We start from the raw sequence: 23,069 nt of genomic DNA, 5'->3' as shown, positions 1-23,069 counted from the left end.
CAACATGTGCTCACAACTGGGCAGATTGTGGATTCTTTCAGAGGTTTGAATCTTAAGCAATCTTAGATGAATGGCGTACACTGTAATTTGTATTGCCAATTTAGCACATTATAGTTATTGTTAATACACTTATTTAGCATTTTTCTAAAGCATGCTTTATTTCTTTATTTTATGTCCAATATTAGGTACCACATATCTTGTATCACTCTTTCAACATAGCTTGCCCACAAACTATATTGGGATATAGTATACCATTTTTAAACTAGTGTGATTAATTGATACATCCTGCATCCTGCAAGTGTATATTGTAGAGCATATACAGTCCCGGCCAAAAGTTTTGTCGCATGAGTTGCTAATTACCCAACTCTTAATTAGCTAATACAGTTAGGAAACAACACAAATTAATCATAAGTGTCTAAAGTTTATTTAGATACTAGCAAAACAAAAATTTCATAGATGCTTATAAGGTTTATTGCTTGATAATGATGAACAAGCCAGTTTATACCTGAACAAAAGTCTTGTCGCAAATCAAATTATAATCAATAAATTTTATCTTTCTCAAAAAGTAAATAAAATACCAAATGAAAAATCAGTCTAGTATTTAATCATGGACTATAAGTTAAGAAATTAATATCCAGGGTTTTATTGTATGGGTTCCTTTGGCCTGCAGAACAGTTGCCATCCGGTTTGGCAGAGAGTATTAGAGCTTGTTGATGAAGTCGTTGGGGATGGCATGGAAGGCCACCTTGCAGGCATCCCAAAGCTCCTCCAAGTTCTTCGGCTTGGTCCTTCAAGCTTCCTCCTTCATTTTTCCCCAGATATGCTCAATAATATTCATATCTGGAGACTCTGCTGGCCATCCCTGAAGGACCTTGATCTTCTTCCCCCTGAGAAGCTTCATAGTGGAACCTGAGGTCTGGTAAGGAGCTCCATCCTGTTGAAAAATCTGACCCCTCTTGTAGTTGGGAATGTACTGGGAGGCAAGAATCTGTTGATATTTGGCACTGTCAATGTTACCATCCACCTTACAGATCTCCCTGGCACCTCTTGTTTAGCGCTGGTTTCTGCAATACGACCGTGGAGACCATTGCGAGCAGGAATCCGACGTACAGTTCTTGACGAAACAGGTGTTGCAGGCGTCCACTCCTCCTGGAGCTGTGAGGCGGTTGACATGGGGCTGGCTTTTGACAGTCGGACCAGCAAGCTGTCTTCTCGAGCAGTTGTCTTGCGCGGTCTCCCCAACCTGGGTCTTTCATGGACATCGCCAGTCTCTTGGTAGCGCTTGCGAATCCTCTCCACCAGCCGTTTAGACACATTGAAGATGTCTGCAACTTCAGCAGGAGACTTGGACTTGAGATTCTTGATGATCAGTACTTTGGTTTCTGGTTTGATCTTGGGCATGTTGACAGAAGCAATGTTGAGCATGAACTTGATGGCTTAAAGTGTCAAATTTCTGCTTTCATAAGTAGTTACCTACAGTTCCTTGTTTGTTTCTTCCTTTCTTCCTTTGTCAGCTTCCTTGTGGCCTAGAAATTGGAGTTGGCCATTGCGACAAGACTTTTGTCCGGCCAAAACTGGCCTGTTGATCATTATCAAGCTGTAACATTGAGTAACAATTTTGAAATGTCATTTTGCTAGCTTCTAATAAACTTTAGACACTTACGATTAATTTGTGTTGTTTCCTAACTTTGTTAGCTAATTAAAAGTTGGGTAAGTAGCAATTGTCACTTTTGTCCACTCTTGCGACAAAAGTTTTGGCCGGGACTGTAGTGTATATTGCTATGACCTCATTCATATATGCCTACTGTATATCATTCTAGATAAAATAAGCTGATGTATAGCCTACAGTATGTACATATATAAGCATATACATAATTATGTAAATGTCTAAAGGTAATTGACCAATTAAAGTCATGTGCATTTCCAGTCACTCAATGTCTCACCCACAAACCACTTTGATCCTCACTTTGTAGGAATAATGTATAATGTTGTATGTAATATAATATTTATTTTCTATCTGTTGAATTTATCGAAATAATGATATGCTGCCATGTTAATTATCTGCATTTAATTGGGTATGAGAGACTTGTTCTGCACAAACTGAATATAAGCCACAGGGCTATAGCATGTTGTCAAAGATCTATACTGATACCTTGATGGAGAGCTGGCTGATGTTAGAGTCTGGGCTGATCAATTTAATTTCCTGACTTTTGATAACACAAACTAATTATGAAAGGGAACATTTACTATACTATGTTAAGTGTCACCGTAGGTGCTGGTCATATCAAGTTATAGCTAGTTATCTAATCTAGGTAGACATGAGTTAGCCACAAAGGTCCTGCTGAATAGATAACCGAAGTCACCCCAAATCACACCCAATATAACAGTTAGCTAACGTTATAGCTAGCAGTTACATTGAGCTGAAGCTACATTTATTATTTTACACTAGCTACCACACTCACTATTATAAAAATGATTCTACAATCTTTTACGCCCTAATAACATGGACCGAGATATGGAAAAAAAAAAAGTATTTTTAGCAATATATGTAAAATATTGGAATTAAATATATATAATAAATATGATAAATATAATAAATGGACACTTTTCATATATTTATGTATTAATCAAGAAATATATATTGTCACAGGACAGGCAATCGGAACCAAGCGCGGACTCAGAGATAGCAGAACAGGTTACTTTATTAACACAGTCCAATTTCAAGAACCAGCAAACATAAATGACACAGCTAAAGCAGTTTGTGGTGATGGGACAGGCGATGGTCAAAACCAGGTATACAGGGCAATGCAGAGCAGGCAGAAAGAGGTCCAGGGCAAGCGAGGGTTGAAACCAGGAAGTAAGAATGGGGAATAAGAATGGGGAAGGAGCTAGAAGTAGGAGAGGAGAAGGAGGGTTGGAGGACTGGATACAGAACCCGGAACGCAGGAGCAGGTAACAGGACAAAGGAACACAGGACAGGTAAGCCAGGCACAGGAAACATGAAGAAGGTAAGTAACAGGCAATAATGCCCGGGAGTATGGCACATAACAATCTTGCAGGGAAGAGAAGGAAACAGACGACATACACAGGTAACGAGACACAATGGGATTCAGGTGAGTGTAATTACACATTAGGAAACACGTAGCAGGTTAAAGGTAAGTGCACACATTAAAACACGGAGCAGAACACAGATATAAGAAATACACAGAAACAATGAAACGAGAACCAGAAACAGGCACAGGACGTGACATACAGTCCCCTCCAAAAGTATTGGAATCGCAAGGTCAATTCCTTTGTTTTTGCTAAACTCTGAAGACAATTGAGTATGAGGTAAATGGTAAAATGGTAAATGGCAGGCATTTATATAGAGCCTTTATCCAAAGCGCTGTACAATTGATGCTTCTCCATTCACCCATTCATACACACACTCACACACCAACGGCGATTGGCTGCCATGCAAGGCCCCAACCAGCTTGTCAGGAGCATTTGGGGGTTAGGTGTCTTGCTCAGGGACACTTCAACACGGGCAGGGGATCGAACCGGCAACCCTCCGACTACCAGACGACTGCTCTTACTGCCTGAGCCATGTCGCAAGGTCATATGGAGTTCACAGATCTGAATTTCAGTTTTTATTTCCTGGTATTTTTATCTAGATTGGTTAAACAACTTAGTATTGGAACATGTGACTGACAGGTGTTTCTTGTTGACTGGTTAAATAATAAATAGTTCTGAATGTCTACTCTTGCGTTTAGCCTTGGATTTTGCCTGTGAAAACTGCAGAAAAGAAATAAACCAACATGAAGACCAGAGAGCTGTCACCACTGTCAAATACAGTTGGCGTCAGTAAGATTTGACTGAAGAAATGCATTTCAGACCACAGAATTATCATTGAAATGGAAAATAATGACGCTAACTAATCATGCACCATTATGCATTCTAGCTGTTTTGTTGAGAACTCTCAATTCAGTCAAGAATTCATCATCCAATGAATGGCAAATACCCCTTTTTGCCAGTAGATGGCATTTGTATACAAGAAATGCCATCTACTTGCAAGACTAGATTTTGTTTTGTTTTTCTAAATCACTTTAGCATACTGCACACATTTTAGTTCACCTCCAAAAGAGCATACCTCACTCAAAATCTTTCACTCCAATTAAAAAATTAATTGGACTGCAATGAGAAATGGCATTCTGCAGTGAACAAGTGATGTTATGGTGTTGGTACATTAGTTGCGCTTTTTAAATTAATAATCATATAGTTTAGTCCTCAAATGCTTAGTGGCTAGTGACTTTGGAAAATCACTACACTAGACAGTGGCAGTGAGGCAAAAAGTTAATGTCAAGCCCTGAATATTGGTAAATTGGTATGGCAAATAATACATTTTGGCAATATGGTCAAATGAGAATAATTTTGCTTCATGCACTGTGGCACTGTGGTGATTCAGCTTTTAATGTCTTTGTTAGCACACTGTCCGGTAGAGTTTTGGGGGCCCAAAACTGCTGTTTGTTTGAGGCCCCAAAATTGATAAATCCACTACTCCTTCCAACAGCGCCATTCAGACATGCTGCCTCTCAAGTTCAGCGTGCACGTGCCCCTCCCAACTGTTTCCCACCTCATGCAAACGACAGAAACACACATCAGACATCCCTTCTCCATCTAGTTTTAATTGAAAATACAGGATGCAGTCTACCCTAAAACCACAGCGTTTTACAATTTATCATAAGTAACTTGGGACCCCTGGTTTCTTTCGTTGCGACATCCGAAACTGCAAGAGTGTTTTAATAACGATTTCTCCTTTTCACTCTTTTGATATCAGTTTTTCCACATCACCGCGCAACTGTTTGGTAGGTGTTTTTGTCAGGGTTGGGAGGTAGTACCGGTTGTGGCCACCAGGGGTTTATTATTTTCACCTGGTGCTCATTAGTGCCAACAGGGTGGCTACCTCCAGAAGGTATTTAAAGCCCTCTTTGACCATCGGTCGATGCTTTGGTGTCACTGTTCGCACTGCCACCAAGCTGGTAAGCACACGGTAGACTCACGGTTAAATGAGTCAGGTATTGTGCTGGTTCTGGGTTTTGAATTTAAAAGAAAAAACAAAACGAAGAAAAGGTAAGGAAGGTGTTCTGCTCGTTGTGTGTGTGTGTGTGTGTGTACACTGCGAACACCTTCCTGTAGGTTCTTTATTTTTCTTTTCTCTTTTGTTTTTGGCTCGTGTGAGTCTGTGGGTGAGGGACGTTGTCCCCGGTATATATTTTGGTCTGTGCGTTTTCCGGAGCTGCGACTCACGGTTGTTTATTTTGTTTACCTCGTCTTTTTTACTAGGTTGTACTTTTATTTTGGGGATCCCCGGTCCGGGGTTTTCAGGGCTCGCCTTTTAGCCCTCTTTTTGGTTGTGTTATTCGCCCTGGTTTTTAAGGGTTGCTTTATTTTCATTAGCCGTTTTTTGGGGCTATTTTCTTTATTTGGTCGGAGCTGTCTCCGAGTTGTTTTTTCGTGTCCTCGACCTCCCTGGGTTTAGTGGCGGACACGTTCGCGTGCCCGCTTACTAGGGATTACCCTTAGTCGCGCCTGGCTCTCCGCCATTCCTCAACCTCATAGTTTTTCTGTATTTTTTTGTCTTTTTAATATAATAAATGGCATACATTTAATCATGCATATGCATTTAATACAGCAAGGTGAAGACTAAAGCTGCATATTAACATGAACTTGAGAAATACTTAAAACTCTGTTTGACACTTATCATTTGATACTTTGCTACACAGTTTTCTACGGTGAAGGATTACCTGTGAGATTTACCTTATCATTATTTTGGCAATGTAAACATCACTACCACTTCAGCATTTTGCTTCATCACTCTTTGTAATGGCCCACACTAAAAGATTTTCTTTTGTTTTTCATATGTACATTCAGGTCTTCTGTGTTAATGTAACTGCACACTAGACTAAAAGATGCGATTTGGAACAAGGCGGAGGTGTCAGTTGGGGGGCTGGCATTCAGTGACGTGTCATAATTAATAATGACCACAAGCGAATAGAAAAATAAGATTAATTCCATCCATCCATCCATTATCTGAACCCGCTTATCCTGATCAGGGTCGCAGGGGGGCTGGAGCCTATCCCAGCATACATTGGGCGAAAGGCAGGAATACACCCTCGACAGGTCGCCAGTCCATTGCAGGGCACACGCACCATTCACTCACACACTCATGCCTACGGGCAATTTAGACTCTCCAATCGGCCTAACATGCATGTCTTTGGACTGTGGGAGGAAACCGGAGTACCCGGAGGAAACCCACGCAGACACGGGGAGAACATGCAAACTCCACACAGAGAGGTCCTGGCCAACGGGACCTTTTGAAGGTATTTTTAAAAGGTAGAACTTCTCCAAAACAACCTCTCTCATTTTTTTCAATTCTTTCCCGCACATGTATACACATGATACCTTGTGTAAGTAAGACCGCTTCGGACTCTGATACACTTCAAGTCTTTATGCTAAGTCTGCGTAAACCGGAAAAAAAGGTATATTCCCCAAAATGTTGGCATTTTCATTTAATGGTAATGAAAATAGTTAATTTGATTGGATATAAATGAATCAAGGTGCACTATAGTGAGCTGCAATATAGTGAGCATAATCTATCCCATTTCCCACCTGCCCACACACAATGAATTCAACCACTTTGCACGGCGCATTGGCACAGTCACCTGGCGAGCTGCTTGCCGTACTGATGCGCCCTTCGAAAACTTCGCAATATTCAGCAGCCACACCCAGTACACCTCACCAGGTGACTGCAACGTGCAAAGCTGATTCCAAAAAATATGGCCCGACATGTTACATAGTGGTGCAAGTGAGGGAACAGAAAGGCGCACTGCCACTGTTACATTATTTGGGGAGAAACCCGTTGTTGGCAGAGGACAAGATAACAAACCGATACCAACTGATGGGTCTAATTTTAAGGTAGTATAAGGAGAACAAATGTTAATATTTCCTCGTATCTTACTCATACTCTAAAGACCAGAAGTTGGTGCATTCAGGATAATTGACATATATCTTCGTAAAAGGCTATGGACTGTCATGGTGTCGAGGACCCGGCCCTAGGCCCCCCTGATGAGAGATTGACGGGGGATGGGTTAGGAAGGAATGCATTGTTAACCCCTCGCACACGCCATCGAGGTGGTAGTAAGAACGCCTGTAAGAAAAATATGTGGTTCAGAGATAATGAGCAGCCATACTTGTCAGTAGAGGAGTCTGAAGTCGGGGGACTTAGATTTTGGGTTTTAAGGAGCAAGGTTAAAGTTCTGACTGAGAATACCCCAACCCTACAGGGGAGGGGCACAATGCCTGGCTAAAGCAAAAAAATAAGGAAAACGGAAGGGATGTCAATACCGAAAGAAGATTAAGAGGCTTCAAGGGCCTTCCTGATTATAGCACAAATAATTTATCGGATAGATTCAAAGGACTGACTATAGAAGAGTTGGAGGATGATTTACACTCAGCTATTGGCTGGATGTCCTTTGTAGATCCCTTAAGGCGCCGTGGAGAGGGGCACCTGAAGAGTGTGTTGAGATGGTGGAGGGCACTAACTTCTGGCTTGTATGAAGTCAAAGTTTGGAGAGAGTCCAAGGAGAGATTATGACAGGGAGACAAATACCAGTGATGAATAGATTCCTTAAAAAAAGACAAAAAAAGCTAGTGTTTTTCCACTCGTATAAAGATGGTGGAAATTCACAAACCGGAGGGGCACATGAGATAAAGTATTTTGAGGTATGAGAAAATGACAGTGGGAAAAACAGAAATAATGAATATGGTCATTAAAAAACAAGTTACATAAGAGATAAATGTCTTCCCGCTTGAAATATTGGGGACATTTCTTATCAAAAAGGTACACTTTTGTATGCAAAAAAGATATATAAGGAATAAGCTTTTAGACCTTAGGATAGGATCTTAGAATTTTGCTTCAGAAGATATCTATGGGCTGTTGAAGAGAGAGCAACGCAGGACAGCTGTAGTCAAGCTGGATATGGATATGGAGAGAGGAGTGACGTACGCGGTGCGGACTCAGCCCAAGAGTTGTGGCAGCGGGACTGATGTCGAAGAGGTGTTCATGCGCATCCCTCATCATACAGAAAAGCTGGTGAAAGAGTTAAAGGGCTTTTACGACATGCTTGGAGCCGTGAACTGCACCTGGAGGCCAACAGATGGGACGCGGGGTTCCTCCACGCTACAGAACACCTTCCTGCTGGACCCACGCAAGAACCTGAAGCCTCCCCCCCTAACCTCAGTGTCAGTGAGGAGAGGCATATGCTGCGGCTGCACTGCAAACCCCCCAACGTGTTCGAAGACATACCAGTGCACATCCCATACAACAGGCAGGAGAAGAACGAAGTGCAAAGTCACGTCTTTCAAAAGTCTGGGTCCTGATCCTGCCCCAGATTCCCAAACCAATGCAGCTGTTCAAAGAGCTCATCAACAGCAAGGAGGAAGGATCAAATCCCGCAGAAAACAAGATGGCTATATTTAGGGCATGGGTGGTAATTATAATCTATATTACTTGTAAAAGTAGGAAAAGTAGTACATAGAAGTAATACATTATAAGTTTCCTTTCATTTTTATGTCTTTTATTTTTTAGTAAGATACTATATACGATATAAATAAGTAGTAGACTTTAGGGGTGTTCGTACCCATTGTATTAATGGAAGTTCAGTAGCTTTTATCTCCGTGAAGGGGGAGCCATAAGATAAGGTAAAGGCCAAAGAGGAGGATGGGTATTTGAGGGGTGTACCTTGACTTTTAAACATCATGGTGGAAAGGTAAGTTAGAAAGAGCTAAAGGGGTATATGTAACTTGCATGTGATCAGCAAACTGAAAAGATGATATTTACACTGTAATCTGTATAACTCTATTCTTTTGATTGATTATAATAAAGTATATCTTACTATAATCATATGTGATAAAGATTCTTTAGAGGAATACATTGAATACAGGACATCGAATACCAGATTTGCATTACACCCTTCACTTCGAGACTGGGCTGGAAGTTCAGTAGAACTTACCAGGGCTCCAGAACGTTCGGAGTACTTGAGTTCGTCCCCGAGACACCTCCTCGTGGGGTACTGCTCGTGGGAACATGAGGTCTGAGCTCGGCAAGGGGTCCGTGGCTCACAACAATGGTTCCTGGCTCTATTCTTTTCCAGGCACTGCCCTTTTGCGCCGATAGAGGGCACGCTTGTCATATTTTTGCCAATTTGGTGATTAGTTCACTTTGGCTATCAGGTAATCAATACCCTCATGTTGACTACTGATTCCAATTTCCTGCCTTTCTAAGTCAGATTCAGATTTATATTATTTTTCCAATCTCCATAGCACGTTGTTTTTATTTCTCATTTGTGCATTATATCAGGTGTGACTGAAGTCCCAGTTACCTGTCGGGGTTTATGAGCTGTGCACGCAGCAACTGTCACTTCAGAGTAGTGAGGACAGCCTGTCACACATTTACCTTCACTTTTTATTTTGTGCACAAGTGTTAAACACACGACAGTTGGAGGGCGGGATTCCTCTGGGAATTGAGACCCTGTCAGATTCTTCCTTCTGTTTAGGCCAAGTGTTTGGGTTTATTGCACCCTTTGCTATACGCTTGCTCTCATGCTGTTCATCCACCTAGGTAATTTTTTGCCTTATTTTTACAACTACCTTTGTCAAGTAAGGAGCTGTAGGCTGAGTTTAAGGTGAATGGTTGAAGTGCTAATGCGCACTTGTAATTAAAGAGACTGGCTTAGACTTTTTATAATTTAGGGCAAGTGTAAGGGAGAAGACGATGCTCACCCTATCCGTTTGTGGAAATTAGTCTTGGCTTTATTGTGTTTCCCATAGTGGCCGGTTTCCAAGTTTGACAGCCCCCTGACATTTACTTTAGTATAGCGAAGTGTTTGTTTTTCACTTTTAAAACTCATTGTGTTTGTTTTCATAAGATGTCTTTATGTTGTATGTATAGCACTAAGTCTCAATGTCGGAGATAACATCTGTAATGGCGAGTTTGCGCACATCTGATAGTTCGGGGATCTGAAGTAGATCCTTGTGGCGGATTGCGTTGTTAGTTGACATCCGCATATGCTTCATACCCGAGGGGCTTATGCTTTTCTTCTATGCGTTTCATTCTTAGTGCAGGTCCGTGGACCTATCAGTTGGAAATTTACACCAGATCCCTTGGCCCAGTTATCTCTGCTCATGGAATCTCATATCATTGTTATGCTGATGACACCCAACTTTTTCTCCCGTCTGGACTGCTGAAATTCTCTGCTGGCTGGCCATCCAGCGTCTGCCATTAGACCCCTACAATTGATCCAGAATGCCGCAGCCCGTCTGGTACTCAATGTTCCCAGACATTTGCATGTCACCCCCCAGCTCAGCAACCTCCACTGGCTGCCTGTTATGGCTCGCATCTAATTTTTTATGTTAAGGCAGTTAAGGGATCAGCCCCTGCATATATTAAATCGTTTATCAAGACATATACACCAGCAAGACCCCTCCGTCTGCCACTTTGGGCCACCTGGCACCTCCCCCTCACCACAACTGCTGTCTGTTCTGGCCCCATGGTGGTGGAATGACTTCCCTGTGGATGTAAGAATGGTAGAGTCTCTGACCACTTTCAAACGCAGACTAAAGACTCATCTCTTCAGACTGCACCTTTCCCTCCCTACCACACCACCATGATTAGCATTGTATATGCCATAGACTATACACCGTGTTCCAAATTATGATGCAAATTGTATTTAAGTGTCGTAAAGATTACTTTTTTTGTTTTTCAATTAAACTCATGGATGGTATTGTGTCTCAGGGCTCTTTGGATCACTGAAATCAATCTTAGACACCTGTGATAATTAGTTTGCCAGGTGAGCCCAATTAAAGGAAAAACTACTTAAGAAGGACGTTCCATTACAGACCACCATTTTCAGGCAATATGGGAAAGAAAAAGGATCTCTCCGCTGCCGAAAAGCATGAAATAGTTCAATGCCTTGGACAAGGTATGAAAACCTTAGATATTTCACGAAAACTTAAGCGTGATCATCGTACTGTTAAGAGATTTGTGGCTGATTCAGAGCACACACGGGTTTGTGCAGATAAAGGCACAAGGAGGAAGGTTTCTGCCAGACAAAAACATCGGATTAAGAGAGCAGCTGCTAAAATACCAAACAGGTATTTGAAGCTGCTGGTGCCTCTGGAGTCCCGCAAACATCAAGGTGTAGGATCCTCCAGAGGCTTGCAGTTATGCATAAACCTTCTATTCGGCCACCCCTAACCAATGCTCACAAATAGAAACGGCTGCAGTAGGCCCAGAAATACATGAAGACTAATTTTCAAACAGTCTTGTTCACTGATGAGTGCCGTGCAACCCTGGATGGTCCAGATGGATGGTTGGTGGACGGCCACCATGTCCCAACAAGGCTGCAACGTCAGCAAGGAGGTGGCGGAGTCATGTTTTGGGCCGGAATCATGGGGAGAGAGCTGGTCGGCCCCTTTAGGGTCCCTGAAGGTGTGAAAATGACCTCTGAAAAGTATGTGGAGTTTCTGACTGACCACTTTCTTCCATGGTACAAAAAGAAGAACCGTGCTTTCCGTAACAAAATCATCTTCATGCATGACAATGCACCATCTCATGCTGCAAGGAATACCTCTGCATCATTGGCTGCTATGGGCATAAAAGGAGAGAAACTCATGGTGTGGCCCCCATCCTCCCCTGACCTCAACCCTATTGAGAACCTTTGGAGCATCCATCCATCCATTATCTTAACCCGCTTATCCTGAACAGGGTTGCAGGGGGGCTGGAGCCTATCCCAGCATACATTGGGCGAAAGGCAGGAATGCACCCTGGACAGGTCGCCAGTCCATCACAGGGCACACACACCATTCATTCATTCACTCACTCACTCACACACTCATACCTATGGGCAATTTAGACTCTCCAATCAGCCTAACCTGCATGTCTTTGGACTGTGGGAGGAAACTGGAGTACCCAGAGGAAACCCACGCAGACACAGGGAGAACATGCAAACTCCACACAGAGAGGCCCTGGCCGACGTGGATTCGAACCCAGGACCTCCTTGCTGTGAGGCGGCAGTGCTACCCACTGCACCATCCGTGCCGCCCACCTTTGGAGCATCCTCAAGCAAAAGATCTATGAGGGTGGGAGGCAGTTCACATCCAAACAGCAGCTCTGGGAGGCTATTCTGACATCCTGCAAAGAAATTCAAGCAGAAACTCTCCAAAAACTCACAAGTTCAATGGATGCAAGAATTGTGAAGCTGCTATCAAATAAGGGGTCCTATGTTAAAATGTAATTTGACCTGTTAAGATGTTTTTGATTGAAATAGCTTTTGATTTCAGTAAATATGACCTCCTAATGCTGCAAATTCAACAAATGACCATTTTCAGTTCTTTACAACCTATAAAATGTTTTGAAACTCTGTTGTGCGTAATAATTTGGAACAGTGGATTTTTTTATTTTTGAAAAAAGCACAGTTTTTTTATTAAAAAAAAAAAATACTGTTATCATTGGGAGGTTTGTTCAATAACATTCTAATTATATTCTAACAGTTGATGACTTGAAAATTATGCTGACTGTCATTTGCATCGACTATTTAGGAAAATCAGAGAAAAATATAATTTGCATAATAATTTGGAACACAGTGTAATGGCACTTATATGGTTATATATAGATATTGTTATGTTTTGTATTAGCTATTGTATTGTTGTACTCGGGGTATTCTAGCTGCCAACCGTGGTATGCTAGTTCGTAAGTTGAACACAGAGACGGGTTTATGTGCAGGCTACCAATCCAGGCAATCACTAGCTAGTCAGCTCCAGTGTCTCATAATTATTAGCTAGCTAAATTACAGACTGTGATGACATGAATAGCCTCCCACTTTATAATTTGTATGAGGTTATATGAGGAAAAAAACAAGCACAACAACTACATTTCTAATTAGAATCAATTCACTATATGGGAATGAACCTCGGCGATTGTCTAACTTTGACGCTGCCATCGAACGTGACACGATTAGTACAGTGGAGCCGCTGTCATTAATTACAATGGATTTGTTCCCTCTTCATCAAAATCGAAAAGCTTGTCCTCAGATTCTGTGAAGTCAGAGCTGTCCGTCATAGCACTCAGGCTAGCCGAGGTAGGTTCTGAGATATTTGTGTGCTAAAGTTATAGTATTTGGAAGGATGGATGGCCGTCCATAAACCAGTCGCTACATTCAGGGGTGGAGTTTGAGCACCCATTACCTTCTGGGCAACACAGGCTGATGATTCAAGCCAAACACATGCAGTGACATCACTGGACTTATTTGTTTTGAGAAGTTTTGCCGGCTACGCTGACGCACACATCCCAAGTCTCCCGGAAATAAGTACTCCCCAGACTCCCGAGAGGAGTGAGAACCTCCTTCTACTTGCACACGGGCAGTTACTTGCAGGCTCCAGTAGGCTTTTTTTTTTTTTTATCCGATTTTTTCCCTTTTTCTCCCAATTTGGTAGCCAATTGGACCCCGTCTGATTCAATTAGAGCTAGTATTAGATACACCGCCCACACCCCGTCCCTCGGCGGCCAACGGCAGAGCGACACGCCTTCTTCAAGCCGTCTCGCCTACCAAGTTGTAACCGTGATTCCGAGGCGCCCGAGGTGCTTTGTTTGTGCCGCTATCTACTAACCCTGCCAAGTCCCTCCCTCTGGAGCAGCGAGCCAATTATTGCTGCTCCACGTGAGCCAGCCAAACTTGGCTTTTTGGCAGGACCGAGAATCAAACCCCGGTCCCCGGTGTGCAACTGCAGCAAACTGCAACCGCGAGTCTGCTGCGTCTTAGCCTGTTCCACCACCGCGGCTCCCTCCAGTAGGCTTTTTGATCCGTGTTTTGATGGCTCCCATTCATCAATCCTAAGACCAATCGTCATCATCAAACACCAATCAGATCATGTTATGGGTCAGATTCCAAATACACACCATGCACACAGTTTGTTCAATGGCAATGGAAAAACCCACAGGTAAATCCACTGGTAGTGTACGTGAAAATATACTCCAAAATATATCCATGTTTGAAACCAGTTAAAGCCAAGCCAACCCTGGCAAACTGTAGTGTGTGCAACAACACAAACTTTTAAATCGCCCAGCATGGGAGGATGAACGAATGTAAAAGATATCGAGGTAAGCGTCACACCACTTATAGCTAACGAATGTCATAGGTATTGTTATCTCTAACGCCCATGAAGAATTAGCTAAACATACTATTCTTCAAACTTAACACTGCAGTGGTAAAGAATATATGACCATAGCTAAAAACCTTTTTGTGTTTGTTTGTGTATTGATTCATTTTACAACGGAATGGTGAACTGAAAAGACACTTGTTTCATAAATACATAGGCTACAGAGTATAATCGGTAATAAATAAATATTTCCCAAATGTCCTGCGAGGTTAACCATTTGTCCAATAAGGTAAGTTATTGGTTGTTTATTTATGATTATATTCATAAGAAAATTTTCAATTACTTGCTTTTTCGATAATGCCACCACACTGAAACATCTTCCCAGTGCATGAGATGATACATTTGTATAGTTTCATTGTGCTGGCATTGATGCGGGCACTGGGCAGAGCCCCAAGTCTCTGACTTTTTAAAGGAGTATGGTCTGTTTTTTGTGTTCTGCTAGTGTCCTTGTCATTACTAGTAGTGGTACCTGCAGTCTAATCAGGTTGCACTGGTAGTCCAGCTCCTCCAGGATGGCACAGCCATATACGTGCAGTCGCAAGAAGGTTTGCTGTGTCTCCCAGCACATTCTCAAGTGCATGGAGGAGATACCAGGAGACCGGCCATTCCACAAGGAGAGCTGGACAGGGCTGCTGAAGGGCATCAACCCAGCAGCAGGACCGGTATCCTCTCCTTTGTGCGAGAAGGAACTGGAGGAGCACTGCCAGAGCCCTACAAAATGACCTCCAGCAGGCTACTGGTGTGCATGTTTCTGACCAAACTGTCAGAAACAGACTCCATGAGGGTGGCATGTGGGCCTGACGTCCTCTAGTAGGACCTGTGCTCACAGCCCAGCACCGTGCAGCTTGATTGGTATTCGCGAGAGACCACCAGAATCTGGAGACGCGGGGTGAACGTTATGCTGCCTGTAACATCATCCAGCATGACCGGTTTGGCAGTGAGTCAGTGATGGATGATGTTACAGGCAGCATAACATTCACCTCGGTGTCTCCAGACTCTTTGGTCAGAAGCATATCCTTGGAGGGTCACACAGAACTCCATGTCATAACCATGACTGAGTTATGGCATTCAAATACACTTTTTTTTAAAGTCAAGTACACTGTAGGCTACCGTATGTTGGGGCGGCCTGTAGCGTAGTGGTTAAGGTAAATGACTGGGACATACAAGGTCGGTGGTTCTAATCCCGGTGTAGCCACAATAAGATCCGCACAGCCGTCGGGCCCTTGAGCAAGGCCCTTAACCCTGCATTGCTCCAGGGGAGGATTGTCTCCTGCTTAGTCTATTCAATTGTACGTTGCTCTGGATAAGAGCGTCTGCCAAATGCCAATAATGTAATGTAATGTAATGTAATGAATACACTGAAAATAGAAAAATACAAACAATCACTTTAGGTCTCTCCTTAGTAGGCATCCTTATCCATGTGAAAAGCTTCTTATTTTACTCATTCTGTAACCTACTTACCACCTGGATCTTTACAGGTGTTTTTAACAGAACATACAAGGATATAACAGTACCTGACAGTCCTGGACTGTTGGCCCTCAGATCTATTGAGTGATCTGTATTAAAAATGGGCCTTATTCAGGAAACGTGTATGATCAGATTTGACTGTAAACTGTGTTTAAGAACATTTCCACAGTATAGGATAATCTAGATATTGCTAATCTAATCTCTTTTCTGAAGTATGGTGAGAAGAAAACTGATTCCAGATTGCTCCTACTCTGAGATACTCTGAGATATGGCCCTAAGGCTTTTTTTACTTCATAAGGTTTTTGAGCTTGGTTGGGGTGCCTGGAATAAAAATGGTTGAAAACTCCTGGCCTAGGACCCTTTAGTTTAATTTACTACTACAAATAATACCATAATAATGTAAGAGCATCAGTTACTCATTGAGCAAGGCATTACATAACGCAACTGATAAAGGAGACAACCCAAATGGTGCCAAATACAGAGAGTGAACGACGCAAAACCAAACACCAATACAATTCACCTTCGTGCAGGACAACAAATACCGTTGAGTGGTTTACTTAAACTGATTCAGCAGGTGGCACTGTTTCATAATGTTTCATGCTAATCCAATGATCGGTTATGCCTTATACTTATGCTCCTCCAGATTCAGTTACAAGTGAAAAGAAATAAAGCATCTTTCACAAGAATACTGTGATATGCCATGTGTGATGTGTGATTACCTTTATGAAGGAGATATATAAAAGAGAGGGAGCATTACACAATGTTTACATACATTCATGCTAAATATACGCCCTTGATAAATATGCACAAAAAAAAATAAAATCGTATTTCCCCAAAAAAACGCTTCCACCGTTATTGGCACCCTTGGTTTAATACTTTGTGCCAACACTCCTGGCAAAGATGACAGCCATGAGTCTTTTTCTATAATTTGTGATAAGGTTAGAGAACATATTTGGAGGGATTCTTGACCATTCCTCCATGCAGAAATGTTCAGAATCATTGATATCCTTGAGATACCCCCCTCTTCAGTTCAGACCACAGGTTTTTCATGTGATTTAAGTCTGGAGACTGAGAGGGCCATTGCAGAACATGGTTGTTGTTTTTACTTACGTGGATTTTGATAAGTGCTTGGAGCCATTATCCTGCTGGACAATCTACCTATGTCTCAGCTTCCAAGCAGAGGCAACTTGATTTTCTGCCAAGATTTCCTGGTACTCTGTTGAATTCATTGGGGCATTGATCTTAAATAGTACATCTGGACCACTGGCAGCAAAATATCAATGACTCACAACTATATTTGACAGTAGGTATGAGGTGCTTCACCTTGTATGCATTCCATTTTGCTGCCAAATGTGTGTATGGCCAAAACTTTCCATTTTGATCTCATCTGACCAATACCACTGAGGTTTGGCAAACTCAAGATGGTTTTGTTTATTGTGTGTAAGGGCTGTCTTCGTGCCACCCTTCCAAAGAATTTGTTGGTATGGAAGTGACATTTTATTATAATTTTCTTAAACTTGGTGACCTCAAGACACAGCTAATATTTACAATTCTTAAAGTAAAATCCTTGGGTTACTTATGCCCTCCCTCAACATCTTCTTTACCGTCCGTGGGGATAATTGCGCCCTCTTCCTGGCAAGTTGTAACCATTCCACATGTTTTAAGCCTTTTTATCATTGACCTTACAGTGCTAAGTGGTTTGTTTAATTGTTTCAGTATCTTTTGGTACCCATTTCCTGACTTTATTACCCAATGGTCAATTACCATCTGTGTCTTCTGTTCTTTGGCTTTTTCCATGCTGATGGCTGAAGGGATTTTGCATGCTTGTTATCTCATTTTTATACTTTAGTGAAACAGGAAGTCATGAAGTAACACAATATAGTTCCTTTTGACTGAGATTAACTCCATCCATCTATCTGAACCCGCTTATCCTGATCAGGGTTGCAGGGGGGCTGGAGCCTATCCCAGTGTACATTGGGCGAAAGGCAGGAATACACCCTGGACAGGTCGTCAGTCCATCGCAGGGCACACGCACCATTCACTCACACACTCATGCCTACGGGCAATTTAGACTCTCCAATCGGCCTAACCTGCATGTCTTTGGACTGTGGGAGGAAACCGGAGTAACCGGAGGAAACCCACGCAGACACGGGGAGAACATGCAAACTCCGCACAGAGAGGGCCCGGCCGACGGGGATTCGAACCCAGGACCTCCTTGCTGTGAGGCGGCAGTGCTACCCACTGCACCAACCGTGCCGCCGAGATTAACTCCATTAAAGTAAAATTGTATTGCCGATTTCACTTTGTTTGATTTTATTTATAATAGTTGTGGTAATCATTTTGGCACCTGTGATTTCTGAAAATATTATTGTGCCCCATTTCAGGGCGCCATAATATTTGGGACAAAGGCTTTCCAGCTGTTTCTGATAAGTACACAATGTATAATTGAACACATATACAAATTTAGTGCAGGTATAAGAGAGCTTTCATTATCTAGTCTTGATTCCCAATATGAGTATCAGAGGTGAAATGAAATTCAAGAAAGCCATTATGAGGCTAAGCTGTCAAAAAAAGGAATGAACGCAAGAAATCAGACTAACGGAGTTAATGATACAATGTTGGCAGGAAAAACAATGTACAGATTGATAACTCCCAGAAACTGTGATTAAATTGCCCTTCATTTGCATTTTTACATTTTTCATTTTTACATTTTAGTCATTTGGCAGACGCTTTTAATCCAAAGCGACTTACAAGTGCATAGGTTCTACCATAAGTCAAAGCATCACATCCAGAACTAGCAAAATACACATGAAATGCTGTTCTAAACATAGCTGTCATCATAAGTGCATTTTTTTTTTGGGGGGGGGGGGTTAGACAAGGATAGGGATATCAGAAAGGAGGGGCAGGGGAAATCAGGAGGGAGGACTAAGGTAGAGTTTGAAAAGGTGGGTTTTGAGTCTGCGTCGAAATAGGGGGAGGGATTCTGCTGTTCTGACAGTGGTAGGCAAGTCATTCCACCACTGAGGAACCAGAACGGAAAACAGGCGTGAACGTGCAGCTCGACCGCCAGGTGCACGTAGAGAGGGGACCATAAGGTGACCAGAGCTGGCAGACCGGAGTGATCTAGCTGGGGAGTAGGGAGTGATCAGGGATTGTATGTAAGGTGGGGCAGTCCCCTTAGCAGCCTGAAATGCCAACACTAGGGCCTTGAAACGGATGCGTGCGGCAATAGGAAGCCAGTGGAGGCCAATGAGAAGCGGGGTGACATGAGCCGACCTGGGCTGACTGGTGATCAGGCGGGCTGCAGCATTCTGGACCAGCTGGAGGGGCTTGATGGCACACGCTGGGAGACCGGCTAGGAGGGAGTTGCAGTAATCCAGGCGGGAAATGACGAGCGCCTGGACTAGGAGCTGGGTGGCTTTCTCAGTCAGGAGATGACGGATATTATACAGAAAGAACCTGCAGGTTCTGGCAGTGGAGGATACTTATGGAGCCAGGGTGAGGCAGTTATCAAGAGTCACCCCAAGATTCTTTGCCGTACGGGAGGAGGAAACTACAAAGTCCTCAACAGTCAATGAGAGGTCGATTGACGGAGAGGACTTAGCAGGGATGTAGAGAAGCTCAGTTTTGGCAAGGTTGAGCTTCAGGTGGTGGGAAGTCATCCACGCAGAGATATCAGCCAAGCAGGCAGAGATCTGTGTGGTGACTTGGGTGTCAGGGGGGAAGGAAATAAAGACACCTGTTCTGCTACCTGCGATGCCAGGCGCCTCCACCTTGTCACACCTACACTTCCCAGTCATGACTGCTGTCTGTTCTGGCCCCACAGTGGTGGAATAAACCTTCCCTGGACATCTTTCACCACTTTGAAGCGCAGACTGAAAACTCACCTCTTCAGGCTGCACCTTTCCCTCCCTACCTCACTGTTGTAATTAGCCATGTATGAACCCCACTGCAAATGGTGGTATTGCTACGTGGCTAGTTATCTGATTATTCAAGGTTCAAGGGTTCAAGTTATTATCTATGTGATCAGTCGATGACTTAGAATTTCAGTGCACTTGTTCCTGGTTCTGATTTGCACTTTATTGTTTGTCGCTCTGGATAAGAGTGTCTGCTAAATTATTTAATGTAATGTACTAATGTAAATGGATGAGTTGCTTTTTGTACACATGGTTTATAACCCAGAAGTATCCCGTAATATACTACTGAGTTCCATTGACAGTAAACATGAGCTTGGGTACTTCAAAGAATAACAGCAACTACGTGTAGGCTGCTAATCTGGTTTCCTTAAGAGGGCAATTCGGTAACCTGGTTTGTTAACCACTGCAAGGATAAATGACCAGAGGAAAAACACCAGAGGAAGATATAAGCATCTGTTTTACTAAATCAGCAGTCTGTTGTGAATCAGTGTTATCCCCTTAACTATCTTGAAAAGCTTAAAAATGACATACCCAAAATAAAATGGATACTATTCTTGAACCCATTTGACTACAGTAATTACTGAAACAAAGTTCGAACACAGTGAAAGTGGACGTTTTCTTTCTCACTGAAAACATTTTCAGTTTTTGACTGGATGCAGATTATTGTAGCTGTGGCTTGTGCACTTAGAAACATAATGGAGCCAAGTCACAACAGTGAACAAATCTCCTTTAAAATTTGAAGACAATATCACCAAAGAGCAATATCACCAAAGAGCATTCTGAATATTTTTTTTTTAATCTATATCTAGGCAGTTTTCCAAAAAAGACATGCACAAAACAATTATGGGTTATGATGGAATTATGGGTCTTATGAGGTGTAAAATGCTGCATTTTGCTTACTAAACTATACAACAGTTTTTACTCTGAAAAAAAAATGTTTGCACTTCCCCCTGCCTCAGCCTCCCCTCTCCTCTCTGTCCCAACCTCCCTCTCCTTGCAGCTATCCTCAGACAGTAACAGGTCAAGAATATATTATATATTGCTATATATTATTATATATTATATACATTCACCAAGCACTTTATTCAGAATATTTTTACTTTATTACACCTACTTATTCATATGATTATCTGCATACAATCATGTAGATACAGGCCAGGAGCTTCAGTTAATGTTCACATCAAAAAAAAAGTGACTTTTAATGTGGAATGATTATTTGTGGCAGGCAGGGTGGTTTGAGTATCTCAGAAACCGCTGAACTCCTGGGATTTTCATGCACACTAGTCTAAAAAGTTTGCAAAGAATGGTGAAAAAAATCGAGTGAGCAGTTCTGCAGACAAAAACGCCTTGTTAATAAGAGATGTCCGAGGAGAATGGCCAGACTGGGCAAGGCTGAAAGGAAGGTGACAGTAACACAAATAACGACATACAACATTGGTATGGAGAAGAGCATCTCTGAACACACAACAATCATAACTCTAAGTGGATAGGCTATAGCAGTAAAAGTCTACAAAAGAAGTCTAAAAAATACCTAATAAAATGTTTGGTGAGTGTATATTATATTACGACATTATACTAATATATTTATTGAGGTCCATTGATTTAAGTTTTTGTGAAATACTCAACCCCCATCAACAAGTCAAACACATAATTTCACACGCTATTTTTTTTAAATCAAAAGCAGGCTGGCTCCTTATTCATAAGTATACTGAATAATAATAAAATATTTTGATCATGTATTTAGATACTCACCGACATAAAATGGGGTCACATCACTGAAAATGTGACAAGGAGGTGCGGAGAGCCAAGCGCGACTAAGGGTGATCCTACGTGAGCGAACACACAAAAGTGTCCGCCACCCAGACCCCAGGGAAATAGCAGAGACCGGGGTACAATAGGAGACAGCTCCGCACAAATAAGAGCCCCAAATAACGGCTCAAAAAGTAAAACTACCCATTAAAACCAGGGCGAAGAAATAACAACAAAAAACAGAGTGCCTAAACGTGTGCACTCAACCCCCGAAACGGGGGGGGAAACCCAAAATAAACGTACAACCTAGTGTAAAATACTAGCCACAGAAAATAAAACACCAGGAGTCGCAGCTCCAGAAAACTTAGAAATAAAAGTACATACCCGGGACACCGTCCCGTACCCACGGACTCACACGAGCCGAAAAATAAAAGTAAATCAAGAAACTCAATCCCAAGGAAGGTGTTCGTGTAAGGCACACTGCCAGCGAGAACCCCTTCCTTACCTATATTAATCGTTTTCTTTTTTGCGAATAGAACCAGGCTCAGAAAGAACCAATACCCAGCACAATACCCGACTCAATTACCAGAGTCTACTGTGTGCTTATGCCAGCTTGGGTGACAGAGCGTAAGTGTACACCGAAGCACTGATTTACGGAGAATGAGAGCTTTAAATGGCTGGCACTAATGACTACCAGGTGAAGGTAATAAAGCACGCCCCTGGTGGCCACAGCCGGTACTCCCTCCCAACCCTGACAGAAAACACCCACTATTGTGTTGTCAACAGTGTTTTCACGGTCTTCCTCAGAAATATTCACTCAGACGAAAGATTCCTAGGAACTCCTCCAAAGGAAGTCTTCTATTTAGACATCATCATCGCAAAATACAATTATTTTGTAAAACATCAACCTAAATCTCAATAACTGTTTTTGACTCTGTGTTCATATTGAAATTTTTTTTTTTTTGCAAGCCTAACAAATTATACACCGTTGAAAACGTAATGTCATTAGCTAAAATGCTTTTTAGTCATCACTTCAATAACATGCCCTTCAGAGATGGTTGAACTTGGGCTCATTGTGTTCGAGAGTACCCATGCAAAATGTGGAAAATAGCATTTCTATGTATAAGTACTTTTGAAAAAGTATACAACAGGGAAACAGACAACAATGATAATTCCTCCAGAGAAATTCAGAGTAAACAATCTCTGAGACCCTGTATCGACTACTGAGGCCATCTAATAACTTACCCAAGGCCAAACTTAATTGGCGACCCTTGTCTAGAGACATGTGTAAAAATCCCAGAGCAGTCATGTTGTTGGCTGTCGGCAACTGGTTGACCAAATCGCTCATGGTGAGAACAAGGGGTTAGGATTCCCAAACCCATAGAAAGGTGCACAGAATGGAAAAAAATAGTCATCATGGGGATCATGCCTTCAAGTTAAAAACTTGCACAGGTTTTCCTTGGGGGCCTTTCGTATTTCCCGGATATAGATCAAGATTAAGGCCATATTGCCTTTGTCCTGATTGCATTGTGTTCTCACACCCATTAGTACAGTCTTATGTTAATCCTTTACATTATTGGCATTTTTGGCAGACGCTCTTATCCAGAGCAAGGTACAGTTGATTAGACTAAGCAGGAGACAATCCTCCCCTGGAGCAATGCAGGGTTAAAGGCCTTGCCCAAC

This window comes from Conger conger, chromosome 7 (genome assembly GCF_963514075.1).
Source record: "Conger conger chromosome 7, fConCon1.1, whole genome shotgun sequence".
NCBI lineage: Eukaryota > Metazoa > Chordata > Actinopteri > Anguilliformes > Congridae > Conger > Conger conger.
The sequence above is the reverse complement of the archived record's forward strand: the minus strand, read 5'-3'. Positions refer to the sequence as shown.